The sequence below is a fragment of the Gigantopelta aegis genome, chromosome 4 (genome assembly GCF_016097555.1).
Source record: "Gigantopelta aegis isolate Gae_Host chromosome 4, Gae_host_genome, whole genome shotgun sequence".
Classification (NCBI taxonomy): domain Eukaryota; kingdom Metazoa; phylum Mollusca; class Gastropoda; order Neomphalida; family Peltospiridae; genus Gigantopelta; species Gigantopelta aegis.
The window spans coordinates 42,612,210-42,631,200 of record NC_054702.1 but is presented as its reverse complement, the minus strand read 5'-3'; the positions used below and the strand labels follow the sequence as shown (position 1 = coordinate 42,631,200).

General features: G+C 33.9%; 1 protein-coding gene across 1 annotated transcript in view; it reads left to right on the top strand.

The window, feature by feature from the left end:
* Window positions 1-12,181: 12,181 nt before the first annotated feature.
* The window catches only part of LOC121370574 (serine/threonine-protein phosphatase 6 regulatory ankyrin repeat subunit B-like), a 29,916-nt gene continuing 23,106 nt past the window's right edge, over window positions 12,182-18,991 (top strand). The window contains exon 1 of the mRNA XM_041495886.1: window positions 12,182-12,295. The gene's annotated coding sequence lies outside the window, so the exon portion shown is untranslated. The remainder of the gene's footprint in view (window positions 12,296-18,991) is intronic.

Here is an 18,991-nt window from a genome sequence, read left to right as displayed (position 1 = left end):
AGTGGATTGAAATGAATTTCTGAATATAAAGTTTTACTTTTCCAATAAATTATTGTAACTTGGGGGTAAAAAGGAGGAAAGGGAAATATATATTAAGAGAGCTTTAAACTTTTTGTTTTAAATTATTTTGACCATTCCTGCATGTTATAGAGGGTTGGGTTTTTTTTAAAGGTAAACTTTGGACAAAATTAATATTTAAAAACAATTTTAGAACATTCTCAGACAAGTTTAAAAACCATTTTAATTATACCCATAGATGAAACCTTTACATAATTTTTTTTAATAATATATAAAACTTGCAAATTATGTATATGTAAACAAATGTACACACCGTTTCAAGTTGAATGCAAAATGTATTGAGTACATGCACCTATGTACACACTACCAACAAGAAAAGGGTGTATCTTGATGATAGTAACATACATGTATGTGCCAAAACTACTGTGTGCAATATTCAATAAACATAAACACCATAGATATAAATGCTATCACCATGATAAGTAGATGAAGTAGGGGTTACATACATGTACATGTATGCTGTTAGTTTCAGATATAACCCATATAACCCATTATAGCTAGTAGTATACCAAAGGATGTGGTATGTGCTTTTTCATCTTTCATAATATGTTAATTATGTGTGGGTGAGAGTTGGGGGAGGTAAAACAATTGTATATAAATGTTTTAAATGACCGACTGATCTCAATTATGTCCAAACCATGTTGGTCTTTTGAAAAATGTTTTAATGACAATGGTTTCAATCTGTCTTTGTTTAACGGCCAATAGTGATATATTTTGTGTGTTTCAGTGTTCCTTTAGCATTCTTCCTTACTATTTCACAGCTGATATGTTGTTTTTCTGCTACAGCTGTAACCATTATGTTCATACATGTCCATGTATGTGTCCTATATTGATTATTTTTCACTTGATAGCTTTATATACATGTATACATATAGATATTTATTATTGTTACAAATTTTAGAATGTGTACTGTATTTATTTTAAAGTGTATTTTATATATTTCACTTTTGTTTTCTGGGTTTTTTTTAAAGTTCTAGTGAATTTTACACATTTCACTTCTGTTTTTAACTATAGTGCTGGATAATAATTATAATTATTATATTCTCTGCAAAACTTACACTTGTGCCGAGTTTAATGTTTGTACAACAAAACTACAGCAATAAAAAAAATTGTTCTAACTACTACATGTATAACAGCATTTCATTTTACTCCATTTATATTTTCTGAATCTTTGCCTTTGTGTATGTACATTGTAAGTAATAACAATAGATAATTGTTCATACTATAGTATAATAATTGTAATGTTTAATTAGTGTTATGAATAGGTAATGTACCTGCATGTATTTAGATTGTAATTTTCTACATGGTTATGGTGAATGCTGATGTTAATTGTAACAAAGGCAAGGATATCAAATGGAGAAAGCTATGAGGCAACTCAGTTACTTGTTTGTGTGTAGTGAGTTTGTTTTAAAAATAAATAGGGGGTCTTTCTGACTCTCTTCCCCCCCCCCCCCCCCCCCCCCCCCAATTTTGGTCCATATCATCCTCTCATGACCATTACCAATTGTTATGTTTTTGTGTCAATTCTAAATCCAAGATGGCCACTCTAACCTGATTTTCCCATACATTTTTGACATCTTAAGTTTCACCAGATTTCAACCAAATGTGATTCAAATGATCCTGTCATGAACTTGGTACAATTTCAAAATCTAATATGGCTGAGATTTTTTACTTCTTCTCAAGTTCCACTGATGACTTCATTTATTCACTATTAGAATCCACAAAATTTCAAGACATGCCATATACTGTGATAAAAGTGGATCTTTTATTGGTTATAAGGTTATAATATGTAGCCACATCTTCATTGGTTCATTTGTTATGCATGTTAATGTCAAATTAGCTGTCACCATTATTGCTATGGTTCACTTTTCAGAGATATATAGCTATGGTTTAATACCAGATGAGTGATTCAAGCCCCTTGTTTAAATTTTATATTGGTATGCAATTAATAATTTTTAAGTACAATAAGGCAAATTTGGTATCACAGGACAACTTTTATAAATTAAAATGTGTCTGAACAGTTTTTCACTGAAAACTTTCTGTTGTAATAATTTTTATATTGATGCTTTTTTTTAAATTATAAGATATATTTTAAAACTCATCCATTTAGTGCCATCTGTAAGTTTTAATACCTTGTTTTTATGGCCAATATTTGCCAACAATTGTTTTTTCTCTTAGTGAACAGCATTAAAATTTTATCACATATTGGAATGGAGCGGGATTTAGCTCAGTCGGTTGAGTGCTCGCTCGAGTTGCTTGTGTCGCAGGATTGAACTACCTCAGTGGATCTATTCACCTCGTTTTTTTTCTCATTTCAACCAGTGCACTGCAACTAGTCAAAGGCCATGGTATGTGCTTTCCTGTCTGTGGGAAAGTGCATATAAAAGATCCCTTGCTGCATTGTGAATCAATGTGGTGTCTTTAAACAAGAGCAAAGTTTTAACTTTATTTTATGAGAAACAGTTGTGTGCATTTGCCGATTGTTACTGCTAATTTTGTAAAGATTTACAAATTTCACTATGATATACATGATGTTCATTATGTTTTGAAGTAGTATGTTGATTATCCAGATCAAATGGCTGTGTCAATTGAGCAACATAATAATAGTAAACAGTATTAAACAATATAATAATTATCATTATAGTATATAATGAAGTCAGATAATTTTCATGTAAAATGATGTCACAATAGCTGGTAAAATATGCAGTTTGTCAGCTTATTTTAAAACACAGCAGCACGACTTCTACTTTGATATTGTTTGCTGTAGTTATATGCTTCAGTGAATATAATGTGGTCAAGCATTTATTGGGTTATACAAACCGAAAGAGTCATTGAAAAAAAGATTGATTTGTGTTAGTATTATCCACCATTTTGAAAGTGAGTCAGTAGATAGTTTATATTGCAACATAGTGAAATGTATCAGCATAATAAACCACAGCAACATACATCTTATGACCATGTATAATGCATAATTAGTGTTGCTATGCCAAAAATTTTTTTAATAGTGTTATAAAATTTAATAATATAATATGTACATCAGGGGTGACATTTTTTTATCTGTTAGATCGTTGATGTATTATTTGTGTGATATTGTTGTTTGTTTAGTAGAACTCTTACGTGAAGTCGGTAACCATAAACTGTGGATTAATCTAACTGATAGATAAGCCTGAGAAAGTTAAGAACCAGAAGTTAATCTGATAAAGATAGCTGTTTGTTGTTGTAAGTAACTAATGAACCTTTATATCCCTTTTTACATTTGTTTACGGTTAAATTAACAGAGTAAATAAGTCACAGGTTGGCTATGGAATCCTAGTAATTGGCATTAAAGTATATGTGTATTACCTGTGTAATCTGCCGGTAGACCAGAGATGGCTGGGAAGTCCAGGACAAGGGTAATTAACCCTGTCTGGTAAAGACAGACAAGCTGTACCATTGAATAATAAATTGTTGTCATACTATATATATGTATGTATGTATGTATGTATGCTTTGTTAAAGTTTGTATGGTGCAATAATAATTGTTTCCCAAAATAAGTGTTGTTGGAGTTATTTTTAAATTACACCAGCTTGATTGTCAATTGTTGTTACTTGATCGACTATAGTCCATGACCCGTAGATGTACAAGCCACCTAAGGTATTATACATACTGTGGGACTAGATCACTGTGACACATGCATGTTGGGTCCATTGTCCTATTGTCCTATTGTGTCAAGGAAAGAGATAAAGTTTACTATGCTGTAGTTATATAGAAAAATGCATTTACTATACTTTACCATTTCTAACCGAGTTGGAAGAAGGTTCCTTGACCCATAGACAAACAAAATTGTAAATTTTGTAATTTTAACACCCTCCTCCCCAAGTGCCAAAAGGAAAAGAAAAAAGTAAGACCGTTTTTAAAAACAAAATGCTATAACTGAATAGGATTCATGATTTATCAAAATTGTGAATTTCATTTATGGGGTCCGCTGTCTGCCTGGGGATGGGTGAAGTTAACTAGAGTTGTATAGAGGAATGCATGTCAAACTTGTTTCTTCTACTACTAGACGGTAAGACCATTTCAAACTTAATATATGCATGGAGAAACAAAATCTTGCATTTGGTAATTTACTTGGTACAGTAATAAGGCAAACTTAAATGTTTCCAATTTTCAAGAGATGTAATCTGTGTTTTGAAGGTTGCTGCTTCTTGATAGCATTGTGTCAAATTTGGCCATAGTCATCATTATGGTTTTTCTCTTTTTCAGAATAGGACTAAACTTATTGCGTTATTTTCAAAATAAGACATTCTGTATATATATATATAAATATAAATGCTTTCAAATGATGTTTGTTACACATTTTAAAAGATCTACCACTCATCATTTAGGTCAATGGCAGACGGTTTCAATATGAAATTCACAAAAAAGTGTAGTGTCCATACCCTGTCACTCGCCATCAGTGTGTATAATAATTATGTTGTAATTGTATCAGTTATGCCACAATAGGTCTTTAATTGCTGTCTTCCCAAAAATATGAAAAGCAGATGATGCATAATGTGATTTATTACTGACAACAGGGCCACAAAATGTTTTAAGTTGTAGTGTCCATACCCCTAAATTATCATAGTACTTAAACTCATAAAATACTTTCCTAAAACATTATATACTAAACTGTATGTATAGAATTTAATATTTTAAGCATAATTCATTACAAAGTTACACTAAATAACTATATTGTATATAATAGTATGGAATCATAATATACATTTTCTTCAGATTATTACAATGTCTATAAACAACCAATCTATTAATCAATTTTTAAATATGATATGGGGTTTTTAACATAAATTGGTATTTTGAATATACAATTGGAAGAACTGACCTTCGTTAATATTCGGAGACATTAATCAATTCACATGGACCAACAATTGTACAAGTATTCACTTAGGGTAGTCAGGGCTTCTAGATTATGGTAGCCCCACTGCCATGGCTAGTGATATTCAATGCTGGGCTAGTAAATAATTACTATTGCCATGCCGACGGCTAGTGAAAAAAAGGAGATCAAATGTTGCAGTTAAGTCTATTTTGTAAATATGAATATCCTGACCCCACCACGACCCCCAGTGTTAGTGTTTTTAAACTCTTATCTCCCTCATTATAGGTGAGCTATCTGATTACTATTATTATTTAGTAAAGTTGTATTAACTTAAAGTAAAGTAGGGCTAGTAAATTTTAAATTGTGGCTAGTAAATTTTTTAAATCACTGATCCCATGGGTAGTGGATTTTATAAACACTAGAAGCCCTGGGTAGTACTAAACCAAATAACTTCTGGCTGGGTCAAAGTTTGAGGTGCACTTAAATTTTGATAGAGAAGTGAAGTCCTGTGATTGGTGCTAAATATGAGTGTGTTGGTTGTAAATAAAAAAAATAAAAAGTTTCATCTGGGCAAAATATGTATGCAAATTTATTTCATCTAGTACCACTTTGTCAAGTAGCCTTGTGCTTGAAACATGTATGGGATACCTGTAAAAAAAAAAAGTACTCAAATTTTGTGCAGAACTAGGGTAGTCATAGACACTACCTGTTATCTCAGAAATAAGCAGCTTGACCCCAAAGTTTTTCTGATTCACTTTAAGGGTGAGGGGTGGTAGTATTTATATCTGTGGTGTTTATGTCGATTGATACGCTTTAGGTAGGAGTTTTAGCCACATATGTTACTATTGTCGTCAATGGAATCTGATTTTGTAGAGTACACCCTTATGGGGTATGGACACTATACTTTCATTACATCAAGGTAGACTGCTATACATGTAGTTATGAATAATAGTTTAATTTTTGTTTTCCCTGCAGGAATTGATGTCTAATGGACATCTGTAAGCTGTGTCAACGAAATGCTCGTGCTCGTGTATAAAATTCTGTATCTGCCACTTTAAAAATACATGCGCCCGATACATTGACATACTGATATATTAATGTAGATAATATAATGCACACATGCTACTATTGAAGTGAGTATAGTTTTTCAACTGATGTGTAACAGCCACGCTGTTCATATTATAAAACATGCATACATATCTAATAAAATGGCTCTAAATACATTTCTGCAATGGGATGTGTACCCAGCATGTATTATTTTTTTTATCAAAAATATAGCAATTTAGAAGTATTTATTCACCTTCATGTACAATCCATTGATTTCAAAATAAAATTTATATCTGTGGCATTTGACAATCAAAACATGATTCCTGACCAAGTGTTATGGCTCAGTGATGTTTTATTCAATTGTAGATTTTTGTGAAAACATGAAAATGCTGATCACTTTAGTTAAATTGTTAATTTCAAAGACAAAATTAGGCTTTTAAACAATGCAATATACACAAGCAACACAATTTCATAACTTGAAAATATTTTGATACACAAAATATCTAAACTGGAGCTTGCAATTTGACAACAACGATTAATGTTACATCACAAAACAACGTTAATCCCATCACAAACACGACATGAGTTGCACAACATGACTGTTACATGACATGACTGTTGATAGGTAATACTATATTATCATTTCATTTATATTGATCAAAATGTATTCCTAAAATAAATATTTTGCTCCTATTTTCTTAATGTAGGCAAGTGTTACACCTAACTCAGAACATTAACTTCAAGCCCTGCTCGACTCTCAGGAACAATTCAAATTTGTTGACTTTTAAATTAATCTTGGGAGTACATGCATGTATGTCATTAATCTTATAACTTATAGCTGATATGATTATAGAAGTTAAATATGAATGTTTAGATCAATTATATTTTCAGATTTGAAGTTTTAGTTACATGTGTGTACTTGAAGTCAGATATTAATTTGGGACATATTTGTGATCTTTTATAAACTCCCAATTCCCCATAGCAAGGCTTACCACAATTTACTTCTTAATCCAAGAAATTGTCTATGTTCTTTTCATATTGTTGTGTGAAATACCGTATTCAGTTTTAATGGACAATTGATGTTTTAAAAAAAACACAAATATGTTCCTTTGTTCTGTTGTGCCTGAATAGATGAATGTTATTCATTAGAATAAATGTTTTGTTAATAATTACCACTTGTAATGTCTTGTTATGTTTATACTGTAATGTCCTTACCCTCATGACCCCATATACATGTATATAGTGTGACCAAAGCCACAAAAAAACGTAAAGCAGAATGCTCAACAATATTTGGCTCAAAGATGCAGAAGATGATAGGCATTCCATTGGTAACTATAATATTTAAATTTAGAAGACTTCAAAACTTAATGCTAGTGTCCACCCTGGCTACAGGTGGATTGTGACCAAGCCGCTGAAAAAATGCTTTGCCAGATGGCTGTGATGTGTACTGTATAGTAACGGTGTTTTTCATTGTAGCTATGTAGTGTATCTAGCATATGTTGTAACCTTTAAAAAAAAACAAAAAATAATAACCATATCATCTGCATATCAACAACAAGAAAGACTCAAATCTCTAAATAAAATGTCTGAACATCCATTTACTTTAAATTCATTTTCTATATCATTTAAATACAAACAAAAATAATATCGGGAACAATACTTCTCATTGCATTAAATCAAGGTCACATCTAAAGAACTCCGACCTAAATCTGTTTACACTGACATAAGTTACTCGTGCCTGGGTTATCAATGGGCCGTGAAAATCTACAGGTTATCCTCGAGTTAACCCATGGGTTATTTGCATTGCATGGTTCACCTGCATGGGTTTCAATAGCCTGAGTACTCTGACGGTAAGAGAGCTAGACAGACATCGGCGTACTCGGGCTAGGGTTTCAATAATCTCTGGCTAACACTAGGTTACAATAGCAATGCTCAATAAACCTGCTATTAGGCAGGTGTAACACAGAGTTTGTCTGATGATGGTGAAGGATTTGAGCACAAACATCCGTTTTTAGGTTAGTATATTAGGGACCAGTTGAAACCTTTAAATATGTTAAACTATGGTAAATGCAAAAATTAAATATATACAGCAGTATACAAGCATTATACATCGTGAAAAAATGCATTTTTAAAATGTATTTCCAGCATTTATTATGATATATTTTACTTGTAGAATGCAAGAAATTGCAAGTTTTCACATTTTTCAGGGAGCAAGCTCCACAACCTCCTAAAAACGGCCGATTTGTGCACTCAGGTCCTCCAATATTCACTTACTTCCACGATACTTGAATATGAATATGCGAGTAGGCACATGTCTGTAGTACATTTTAAGTGAGTGTGTGTTTTGAGGTACAAGAGGTGGAACATGCCTCCAAAAGCAAAAACATTTTTTTTATATTCTGAGACCAGCTAACAAGTGGACCGAGAATGTTGTTCTTTTAAACAATACATTTCTATTTTGCAGTACATTAATACTCATTGGTTGTAATCCTTGTGAAAATGGGTAGTGATTTGTTTGCAACCAAATAGCCAGAGCCAATAAAACTGGAAAAAAGTTTCCGAAAAGATAAGCTTTTGTATCATACATTTTCTGAAACGGGAATATGCTACAGATCAAATTGTGACACCACCCTCAAGTGCATTTGAGTGAAATGTCAAGTTTTAACGTATGAATCAGTGACTGGAGTTATATATAAATTTTGACCTAAAACGAATAGGAACACAATTACTTTTGGTAAGAAAATGTTCTATAAAAGTAACTAAAAATATCAAAAGAACTAATAAATTAACTTGGCCCGTCCGCCCTAAATTTTGCGATAGTTATAATTTAATTATATATTAACTTTCACTTTTTTACGATCCCTGTCCAAACCTACCCCAAAGTTCCCTTGGCATTACACCTCATGTCACTGGGGTCCACTTATATGGATTTTCTGGACCCGCCACTGATTTTTTTACAAATCACTAGTACAATGTTAACTAGTACATAAAACATGTACGTTTAATAATAATAACACACACACACACACACACTATGACGAGTTTAATATTTACAAGTGTGGCAAATATATAACAAAACCGCAATAGTTTATTGTCCGACAAGTATATTTAGAGCGCTATTAATTTATTCTCACATACAACACGAATAGAACTACAGGGCATACGGGTGGTCGGGGTGGGGTCGTACATTCTGGCGACCAAAAGTTTGTTTTTGTTTAACAACACCACCAGAGCATATTGATTTTATTAATTATCGGCTATTGTAATGAAGGAAGGAAGGAAATGTTTTATTTAACGACGCACTCCACACATTTTATTTACGGTTAGTTGGCGTCGGACATACGGTTAAGGACCACACATATTGAGAGAGGAAACCCGCTGTTGCCACTTCATGGGCTACTCTTTTTCGATTAGCAGCAAGGGATCTTTTATATGCACCATCCCATATACAGGGTAGCACATACCACGATCTTTGATGTACCAGTTGTGGTGCACTAGTTGGAACGAGAAATAGCCCAATGGGCCGATCGACGGGGATCGATCCTAGATCGACCGCGCATCAAGCGAACGTTTTACCATTGGGTTACGTCCCGCCCTTTATTCTCTCCGACATAAGGCTGGTAGGTACAGGGTTCGCAGCCCGATACCGGCTCCCACCCAGAGCGAGTTTTAACGACTCAATGGGTAGGTATAACGCCACTACACCCTATACTCTCTCACTAACGACTAATGACTAACAACTAACTCACTGTCCTGGACAGACAGCCTAGCTAGCTGAGATGTGTGCCCAGGACAGCGTGTTTCAACCTTAATTGGATATAAGCACGAACATAAGTTGAAACGAATGAAAATAATGTTAGATTAAGCTTTGTGTATATGAGGGAGGGACGGGATGTCAGGCAATGTGGGGTCGTACATTCTGCCGACCAGTGTTAAGGGAGGGACGGGGTGTCAGGCAATGCGGGGTTGTACATAGCCCGAGTACCCTGACTGTAAGAGAGCTAGACGGACATTGGGACATAAATACGCTCTCATTACAGTCAGAGAAGTATATACAAACATTACATGTAAAATGACTCCTTTTCACTTTAATATGTTTAGGGCATTAATTTTATTAGCCCGAGTACTCTGATTGTAAGAGAACTAGACGGACATTTGGACATTTGGACATAAATACGCTCTCATTACAGTCAGAGACCAAACTATGTATTTTTGTTGGCAAATGCCGACAACCAAAAAGTAGTCAAAGATTTCCGCTCTAATACCACAACAATCCTGTTTGATGTCAAATATATTTACATCGACCATTTTCGAGTTCCTTTATTTAAAAAAAATCAGATATTAATCACTAATACACACACTACAACACACTACAAAAAGAAACCCGACAGCACCCACATTCAGCTAAGCTTCGGCAAACTCCGGACAGCAGAATTCTAAGTTCGCCGACCTATATCGTGACGTTGCGTCACATGATCGCCCACTCAGTTATTCCGTCTTCCAGGGGCCGTCCCATACAATAATACGACAAGTGCCCGACAATCACCAAAAAAAGAAGAACTTTGTTTTGTATAACGACACAAATAGAGCACATTGATTCATTAATCATCGGCTATTGGATGTCAGATATTTGGTAATTTTACCATAGTGTTAGAGAGAAAACCCGCTACATTTTATCATTAGTAGCAAGTGATCTTTTATATGCACCATCCCACAGACAGGATAGCACATACCACGGTCTGGCGGACAAGTGACTTTTCTTTTCTTTTTTCTATCACTGACATTCTGCCGACCAGCGCTGAGGGAGGTTGTCAGGCAATGTGGGGTCGTTCATTCTGCCGATCAGTGTTGAGAGAGGGACGGGGTGTCGGGTAATGTGGGGTCGTACATTCTGCCGATCAGCGCTGAGGGAGGGACGGGGTGTCGGGCAATGTGGGGTTGTACATTCTGCCGACCAGCGCTGAGGGAGGTTGTCAGGCAATGTGGGGGTCGTAGATTCTGCCGACCAGCGCTGAGGGAGGTTATTAGGCAATGTGGGGTCGGATATTCTGCCGACCAGCGCTGAGGGAGGTTGTCGGGCAATCTGGGGTCGTACATTCTGCTGACCAGAGTTGAGAGAGGGACGGGGTGTCAGGCAATGTCGCGCATACTGTAAACAAAGGCTAATAATTGTATAGCGATTTTAAACATGTTTTATCTACAGCGGACATATATAGACGGGGTGGGGGCAAGGTCGCACATAGGCTACTGTAAGCATATTGTATGGTGATTTTACAAATTGGTAACACCCAGCATCTAAAAGTACAACAGATAACTTGAACCATATAGCTGACGAATCAAGGTGTGTGTGTTTTAACACCCAGCATCTAGAAGTCTAGTCGTTAAACATTTATTCTATTACATTCTAGAAGTCTAACACATATCTCTTTTGAAACGTATATCGTAAGAATCAATGAGTGTATATGTTTAACAGCCATAATCTAAAAGTACAACACAGTTATCATGAACTATATAGATTACGAATTAAGGTGTGTGTGTTTTAACACCCAGCATCTAGAAGGAAATGGAAGGAAATGTTTTATTTAACGACGCACTTAACACATTTTTTATTTACGGTTATATGGTTAAGAACCACACAGATATTGAGGGAGGAAACCCGTTGTCGCTACTTCATGGCTACTCTTTTCAATTAGCAGCAAGGAATCTTTTATATACCCCCCCCCACCCACCCACCCCCTACCCCCCGACAGGATAGTGCATACCACGACCTTTGTTACACCAGTTGTAGTGCGCTGGCTAAGGGTGGTCTAAGAACCGATCATGGTGCAGGAGAGGTTTCAGGGAAACCTGGTTTATTTCTTGTTTTTTGGATGTCCTTGATTATTGTCTTCAACTAATTACAATATGTTTCAATTGAGTTTGTAGATAGAAGGGAGGAGACTGCAAAATAACCACATAATGTAATTTACATCCTGTTTGGTAGTACACTGTAATGCAACTATGAATAACGATATCCAGATTAATGCACTTTCTTTTAATTCTGGCAAAAACCAGCCTACCTCCCTCACCCCCACCCCCAACAAAAACGAGAGCCTGTATGCCTATGTTCTTAAAAAACAACTAAAGAAAAGATATTTATGTTTAGTGTATACGTGATAGAGAATGTATAATAACTACATGTTTACATTCCCGACCCACTGACACGAACAGCCCTAGCAGCCAGGTCACACTATCGGTATTGATATTTCTAACAACTGGGACACATGTCTCGTGACGGCCATTTTGTCAGGTGTTCGTTCTATCTTTGTGCGTTGAACAGTAAGTAAATTATTAGTAAATTATCCTGTAACTTTACTAATAATCATAATACGTTTACGAGTTTATTGTTTGCACAACCGACAAGTATATTTAGAACACAGACTGTAAGTTAGGTCAACTTGCCTCTAGTCGTATGTTGTACATATATTTTCGCATATGATACGAAATAAGGCTACAGGACACTTGAGCTATCTATAACCGTTGTTGGTGGACAACCGATAACAGGGGTGGTCGGGATGGGGTCATACTTTCTGATACTGAGGTAAGAAGACCAAGGGACACACCCAAACATCCACTCTCACTAGTCTCATTGGTTCCGCCATCCTTCAAATTAGTACAGGCGATGTACAGTGAATAAAAACCAGGGTCATGTGTGGGTCTATAGCTTACATTATTTGTCATCTGCTCATAATAAATATAGAGTATGTGACGGTACATGCTCTTAATTTCTTTTCGCCTGTGGCGTTATTAATTGTTTTAGAAGGCCGTGTGCAGTTTCATTGCACTTAAGCCCAGATGGGCAACTTGTTACGTAATACTACTTGCGCGACGGTCATCTCTGTACGCCTAATACACACCCAGAGCAGGTGTGGAGGCCATGTGGCTAGTAGTTACGTAATATCTCCGGTAGTGCTGTTTATGGCCAGGAGATTGCTCGCGGTTGGCGACAGCCAGACTGACGATCAGAGAGAAATATACCGACTCTGGGAGAGGTGGAATATCAGATGATAAGATTCGGTGCCGCGATTTACCCCCAGGCGATATTTCGATTTATAATAAATAGCTAGTGTTTTAGAGTTATGGGGAGAACCAAAAAGGAAGGTATCCCGGGGGAACGTGTCCGTCCGGACTGGTAAATATTTTATTTCTGCTCTGTTGTATAACCTTGATGTGATTGATGTGACTTTAAATATTTTAATACTGTATTATACCAATATTTTTTAGACAGTGTCTTCGGTCATCTGACGAAGTAAATCGTAGACTTTTGTTCTAACATTATACGAGTATTTGGTAATATAAAGCTTAGCCAGTCATCCTAGAGGACCTAGGTAAACTGTAGGTTATTGTCTTTATTGTGATAGGTACCAGTATTAATTCTGCGTTACAAGGTTACTGAATGAGTAGTTAAGGGTTAATTAAAAATTAACTAGTTAGGAATAGTGTTGTAATTCCTTTATTAATTAAGTTCTCCTGGCAGCGTTTCTCAATTATCACACGTTACTGAACGAGTAGTAAGGGTTAATTAAAAATTAACCAGTTAGGAATAGAGTGGTAATTCCTTTATTAATTAACTTCTCCTAGAAGCGTTTCTCAATTATCACACGTGTGGGTGTTGTGTCACGGTGAAGTGATTCGCATATTGTGTAAACGAGACACCTAGAGATTAACTAATTAAGTGATCAGTTCTGGGTTGTTATTATTGTTGTTATTAATTAACTACTACGGCTGTACATTTGTCAGCGTAGGTTAATACAGATTCCAAAGTGTATTGTGTTTTTGTTGTGTTTTCTAGTGAACTAAACGTGCTATAATAATATATACTTTATATAAGATCGTATCTCTGATCATACCTAGACGAGCCAAAGCGGTTTTGAACTGCCCGTTACAGAGAGATCTAATACATATACAGTTAGGAGAGATATTTGGACAATCGTGTTTTATTCAGTTACGGGAATTATAGAATCCCCGTGACAGAGTATTAGAGTATTTGTCAGTAAGTAATACAACTTTGATATTGATATACCATATAGTGTAAACAGATTTTTTTCTCTGAATATTTATATCTTCAGTTTATAATGTTGATACTCGAGGGGTGGAATACAAGGTATGTGTAATTACTGACTTTAAAGTTACAGTGTAGGCTACAGACTGTTAATTACATTTTTTACCATTGACTTGAATAGTCGACTCTTTATTTTCTGGGCTTTGTACATTTATGTGCAAATTATAATATTTAGGGAAGCAATGTTTTTCTTGAGAATGTTCTTTTTGTCCCCTTCCCCCTTTATAGCCAGGTACATTCAGATTGAATACATGTAGACATTGAATATTGATACTGAATTCAAGTTATGTTGTGAACATTACTGTTTAGCCTTTCAAGTTAGGCTACAAACGTTTAATTTAATAATTTTATCGCAAACCTGAATACAGTTGACTTAATGTTTTAATTTGTTTTCTTCCCTGAGATATTTCTCATTGAATATATTGTGCAATTAAAGTAGGTCACAATTGTTAGACAATCCTTAGAAGGACAATCTATCATAATATTATGACATTAATTTGTATATGTGGTCCAAATACCGATACGCCCGAGTTTATTAGTGAAATAGAAGAGGTTATAGAAGCATTTGATAATGTATATACAATAGTTTGTGGTGATTAGAATTTGGTTCAAGATAATCTCCTTGATCTATTTAATTATAAAACACTAAACAATCCAAACGCACAGAAGAAAATGTTAGAATATAAAGAAACATTAGATTTAATAGATCCCTTAAGTGAGAAAAATCCCAATTTGAAAAAGTTTTCCTGGAGGCAACCAACACCAGTGAAGCAATCACGCCTGGACTGTTTTCTTATTTCACATAATCTCATATCTTCAGTGGTTTCTACCAATATTTTACCTAGTTTCAAATCAGACCATTCACTAGTTACACTAAATTTAAAAATAAATGAAATTGAAAGAGAAAAGGGGTTTTGGAAATTTAATAACTCATTATTACAAGATCAAAAGTATATACAGATAGTCAAAGAAACCATTAAAGAAATTCTTGATCAATATAAAGCTGAAGGCAATTCTAATGAACATGATCAAAATGTAGAACGATTTGTTATAAATTATCAGTTATTATGGGAAATGCTGTTACTCAAGGTACGTGGTAAAACTATCTTTTATTCATCGATGAACCCCCCCCCCCCCCCCCCCGATAAAACAGAAAATAGAACTAAATACTAAATTATATCTAACAAAACAATTAGTGTAAATGATCTTGATGCTAAAAATAACATCATTAGAGAAATTAAAGAGGTAAACATTGTAAAAGAAACCAAAAAGCAAAAGGAAATTTTATAAGATCAAAAGCTAGATGGATAGAAAAAGGTGAGAAACCAACTAAATATTTTTTAAAATTGGAGTCAAGAAACTTCCTACATAAATCTTTCATTGAATTAGAAACACATGAAGTTAAACTCATTAATAAGACCTCAGATATGCTGAGTGAAGCAAAAGCAAAAATATTTTATGAAAAATTGTATTAAAAAAAGATGCCAGTGATATAGATTTGAACATTTTTTTTTTTTAAAAACCCCGAAATTTCCAAACTTAATCCTGAGGAGGCTCCAAAGCTTGAAGGTGAATTAAGAATTAAAAAATATGAAAAATGAAAAGAGTCCAGGGCCTGATGGCTTCACTGTTGAGTTTTTAAAATTCTTTTGGCGTGATTTACATAAATATTTAATAAGATCACTGAACTATGCTTATCAGAATGGCAATCTTTCTATAACACAAAAACTAGTTATTATAATATGTATCCCTACGGGAAATAAATCTACATGTTTTGTTTTTAGTTTTTTTTTTTTAAAACTGGAAATCTATTTCATTATTAAATATGTCTGTTACGGCGCAAAGAATAAAATCAGCCCTACCTAAAATTATTAGTGAAGAACAAAAAGGTTTTATGTCCGGAAGATATATAGGTGAAGTAATATATGACATTATGGAATATACCGAAAACCAACAAATTCCTGGTTTACTAGTATTTGATTCATTCGACAGGAAATTAATTTTTAATACTCTTGAGTTTTGTTTTCGTTTGGACCTTCGATACAAAAATGGATTCGTATATTCCATAATGATTCACAATCAGCTATACTAGTTAATGGTTTTGCTTCACCTTCCTTTAAATTGGGATGATGTTGTCGACAGGGGGACCCGATTTCACCATACATCTTCCTCATATGTGGAGAGATTCTTAATAAGATGTTGAAAAATAAAAAAACGTATTAAAATGTCTCATTTTACTAAACACTAAATCACTTGTTTTCATCTATCCGTGACCCATCTGAAGATGATGTAAATCAATTACAAAGAATTATTTTAAAATTGATATGGAAAGGAAAACTTGATAGAATTAAACGTGAACATATGTCATGCAATATACAAGATGGTGGTATTAAAGTTCCAGTCATAAAATAGTTTATTAAAGCACAAAATATTGTATGGTTAAAGAGATTAATTAAAACAGAATCTACGTGGAAAACCCTTATTATAAATCAGTATAATTTTTAACATAATATTACATTTTTTTTATGCTGAAAAAATCCATGAGTATGCAAAAGACATTGAAAATACTTTTTGGAAAGATACATTAATGGCTTGGAGTTTATATCTTCAAAAATTAAAAATAAGTTTAAGATATTGTCAGAATATATATGGTATAACAGAAAATCAGTATTTTAAAGAGATTATTATGATGTAGGTGTTAAATTTATTGATGATTTAATAAGTGACAATGGTAAATTTATTAACTATGACCAGTTTATAATGAAATATAATTTGAATACAAATGTTTTAATTTATCAAGGTATAATCAATGCTATAAAGCAGTATTTTAAAGAGACAGACCCTAGTTTCAGCGCGTGAATATTAACACTAAGTTTAGTTAATCTACAAACCTGTAACACATTTGGATAAAGTTACAATTGAGTGAAATATGAGTCTGTGACTTTATGCCGTCTAAAAATAGACTAAAACTCGACTCCATAACTGTTACTTCTCAAACGCACGTGCGTTTTTAAAAATATGAGACATGCATTTTGTGATATTAAAAACACCAGAATGGCCAAAAACACTTCGAATGTATGGAAATGAATAACCTAAACCATAAAATCTTAAGTAAAGTATGATTTCTGTCAACAAAAACGGCTATAATAGTAAAAAATATACCTTAGTGTTTAAAAACTAGGGTATGTCCATTTAATAGGTGTAATATAATTATTAAACAAATAAAAAAAAAGAGTTATAATCCCCCTTTTTACCATACAATGTTAGAAATCTTAAGATAAATGTTGAGGGAAGTAAGCATTTTTACAATATTTTAGTAAATTCTTTCTTTTGTAAATCCAACTAGAATCTAAAATGGGAAGAATTATTAAATTGTAACTATCTTGATGCTGATTGGAGAGCCATTAATGTAATGTCCTTTTATTGTACAGAAAGCACTGAACTAAGGTGGTTTCGGTACAAAATCATTCACTGTATACTTTGTTATTACCTACCAACACAAGATTGGATATATTGATTCTCCTCTTTGTAGCTTTTGCAATTTAGAACTAGGGACAGTTATTCATGTTTTGGGAATGTACTCTAGTCAACTCTATTTGGACAAAAATTAAAAACTGCATTCAAATAAAAGCAGGTACAATTATTAATTTTAATAAAGAAAAAAGATCCTGTTAGTGTAATTGTTCTTGTTATTAAACACTTAATATTTAAAAGTCATTTGAATGCTTATGTGCCTGATTTAAACTGGATCCAAAAAAACGTTGTCCGATTATTATTATATTACTACGGCAATTGCCTTTTCCACCTGTAATTTTGACTCATTTATAAAACTTTGGTCAATTTGTCATAATCTGTTTCAGCCAGTTTTAAGGTGAACTTGTAGGTCTCGGGGCTAGCTCTGGCAACCACCAAATTCGCCTACTGGGAATTAAAAACCTAATGACAAATATTATTTTAAATTGGCAAAATAATTTCATGATATACCGGTAACTGATTTTTTTTTTTTTTGTGGAAAAATAACTGGGTTTACAGATAATTTGGAGAAATTATTTGCTTGCCCAAAGCTAGCTCCATTCCTGCACACCTTAATGTCTTGTAAAGGTGCGGTGTCGTTAAGCACACGTTCCTTTCCATGTTTGTGTTATTACAATTCAAGTCGGTATCTTATTACAATTCAAGGCAGCTCTGGTTATTACAATTCAGGGCAATTCTTTGTTACAACTCAAGTCAGCTAGTTTATTACAATTCAGGGCAGTTGTTATTACAATTCAAGTCAGGTATTACAATTCATGTAATTTATTACAATTCAGGGCACTACAGGCCTACTTGCTTGTATGTGCCAATGTGAGTTAGATCCATATAGAACTGACAAGAATAGTAGTACATTGTTACAGTTGTTATTAAGGTTAATATTTGTGATAATTATATGTATGCATATATTTAAAATATGTATTTTTAGCACTGCTGTCTTATCTAAGTTTCTTTTATTCCAAATGTGGATATCATGTACTAAAAAAATTAATAAATAATAATAATAATAATAATAATAAAAATACCCCTAATTTTCGGGGATTTATAAATCCGGCGTTTAACATGCTAATGAGAACTATTAATTCCGTCCTTTCTTCTTTAAACCTGCCAGTCACGTTACACGTAGTCTTTTTCAAAAGCGTCCAGAGTCAAAATAAGGTCAAAAGAAAATTTTGATTTCAGGAAAATGTTTTTCTTGCGCAATGGACTGAATTAGCTGTAACCACTATGCCGACACAGGGCGGAAATTAATAAAGCTTCAACCATGAAACGCTCATTTTCGTGACTGCGTTGTTGCTATCGTTCGACTTCTTGCTATGTTGGGCGATTAATAGTGCGAGACGTGAATTCCTCTTTGTACATATTTAAATAATTTCATATTT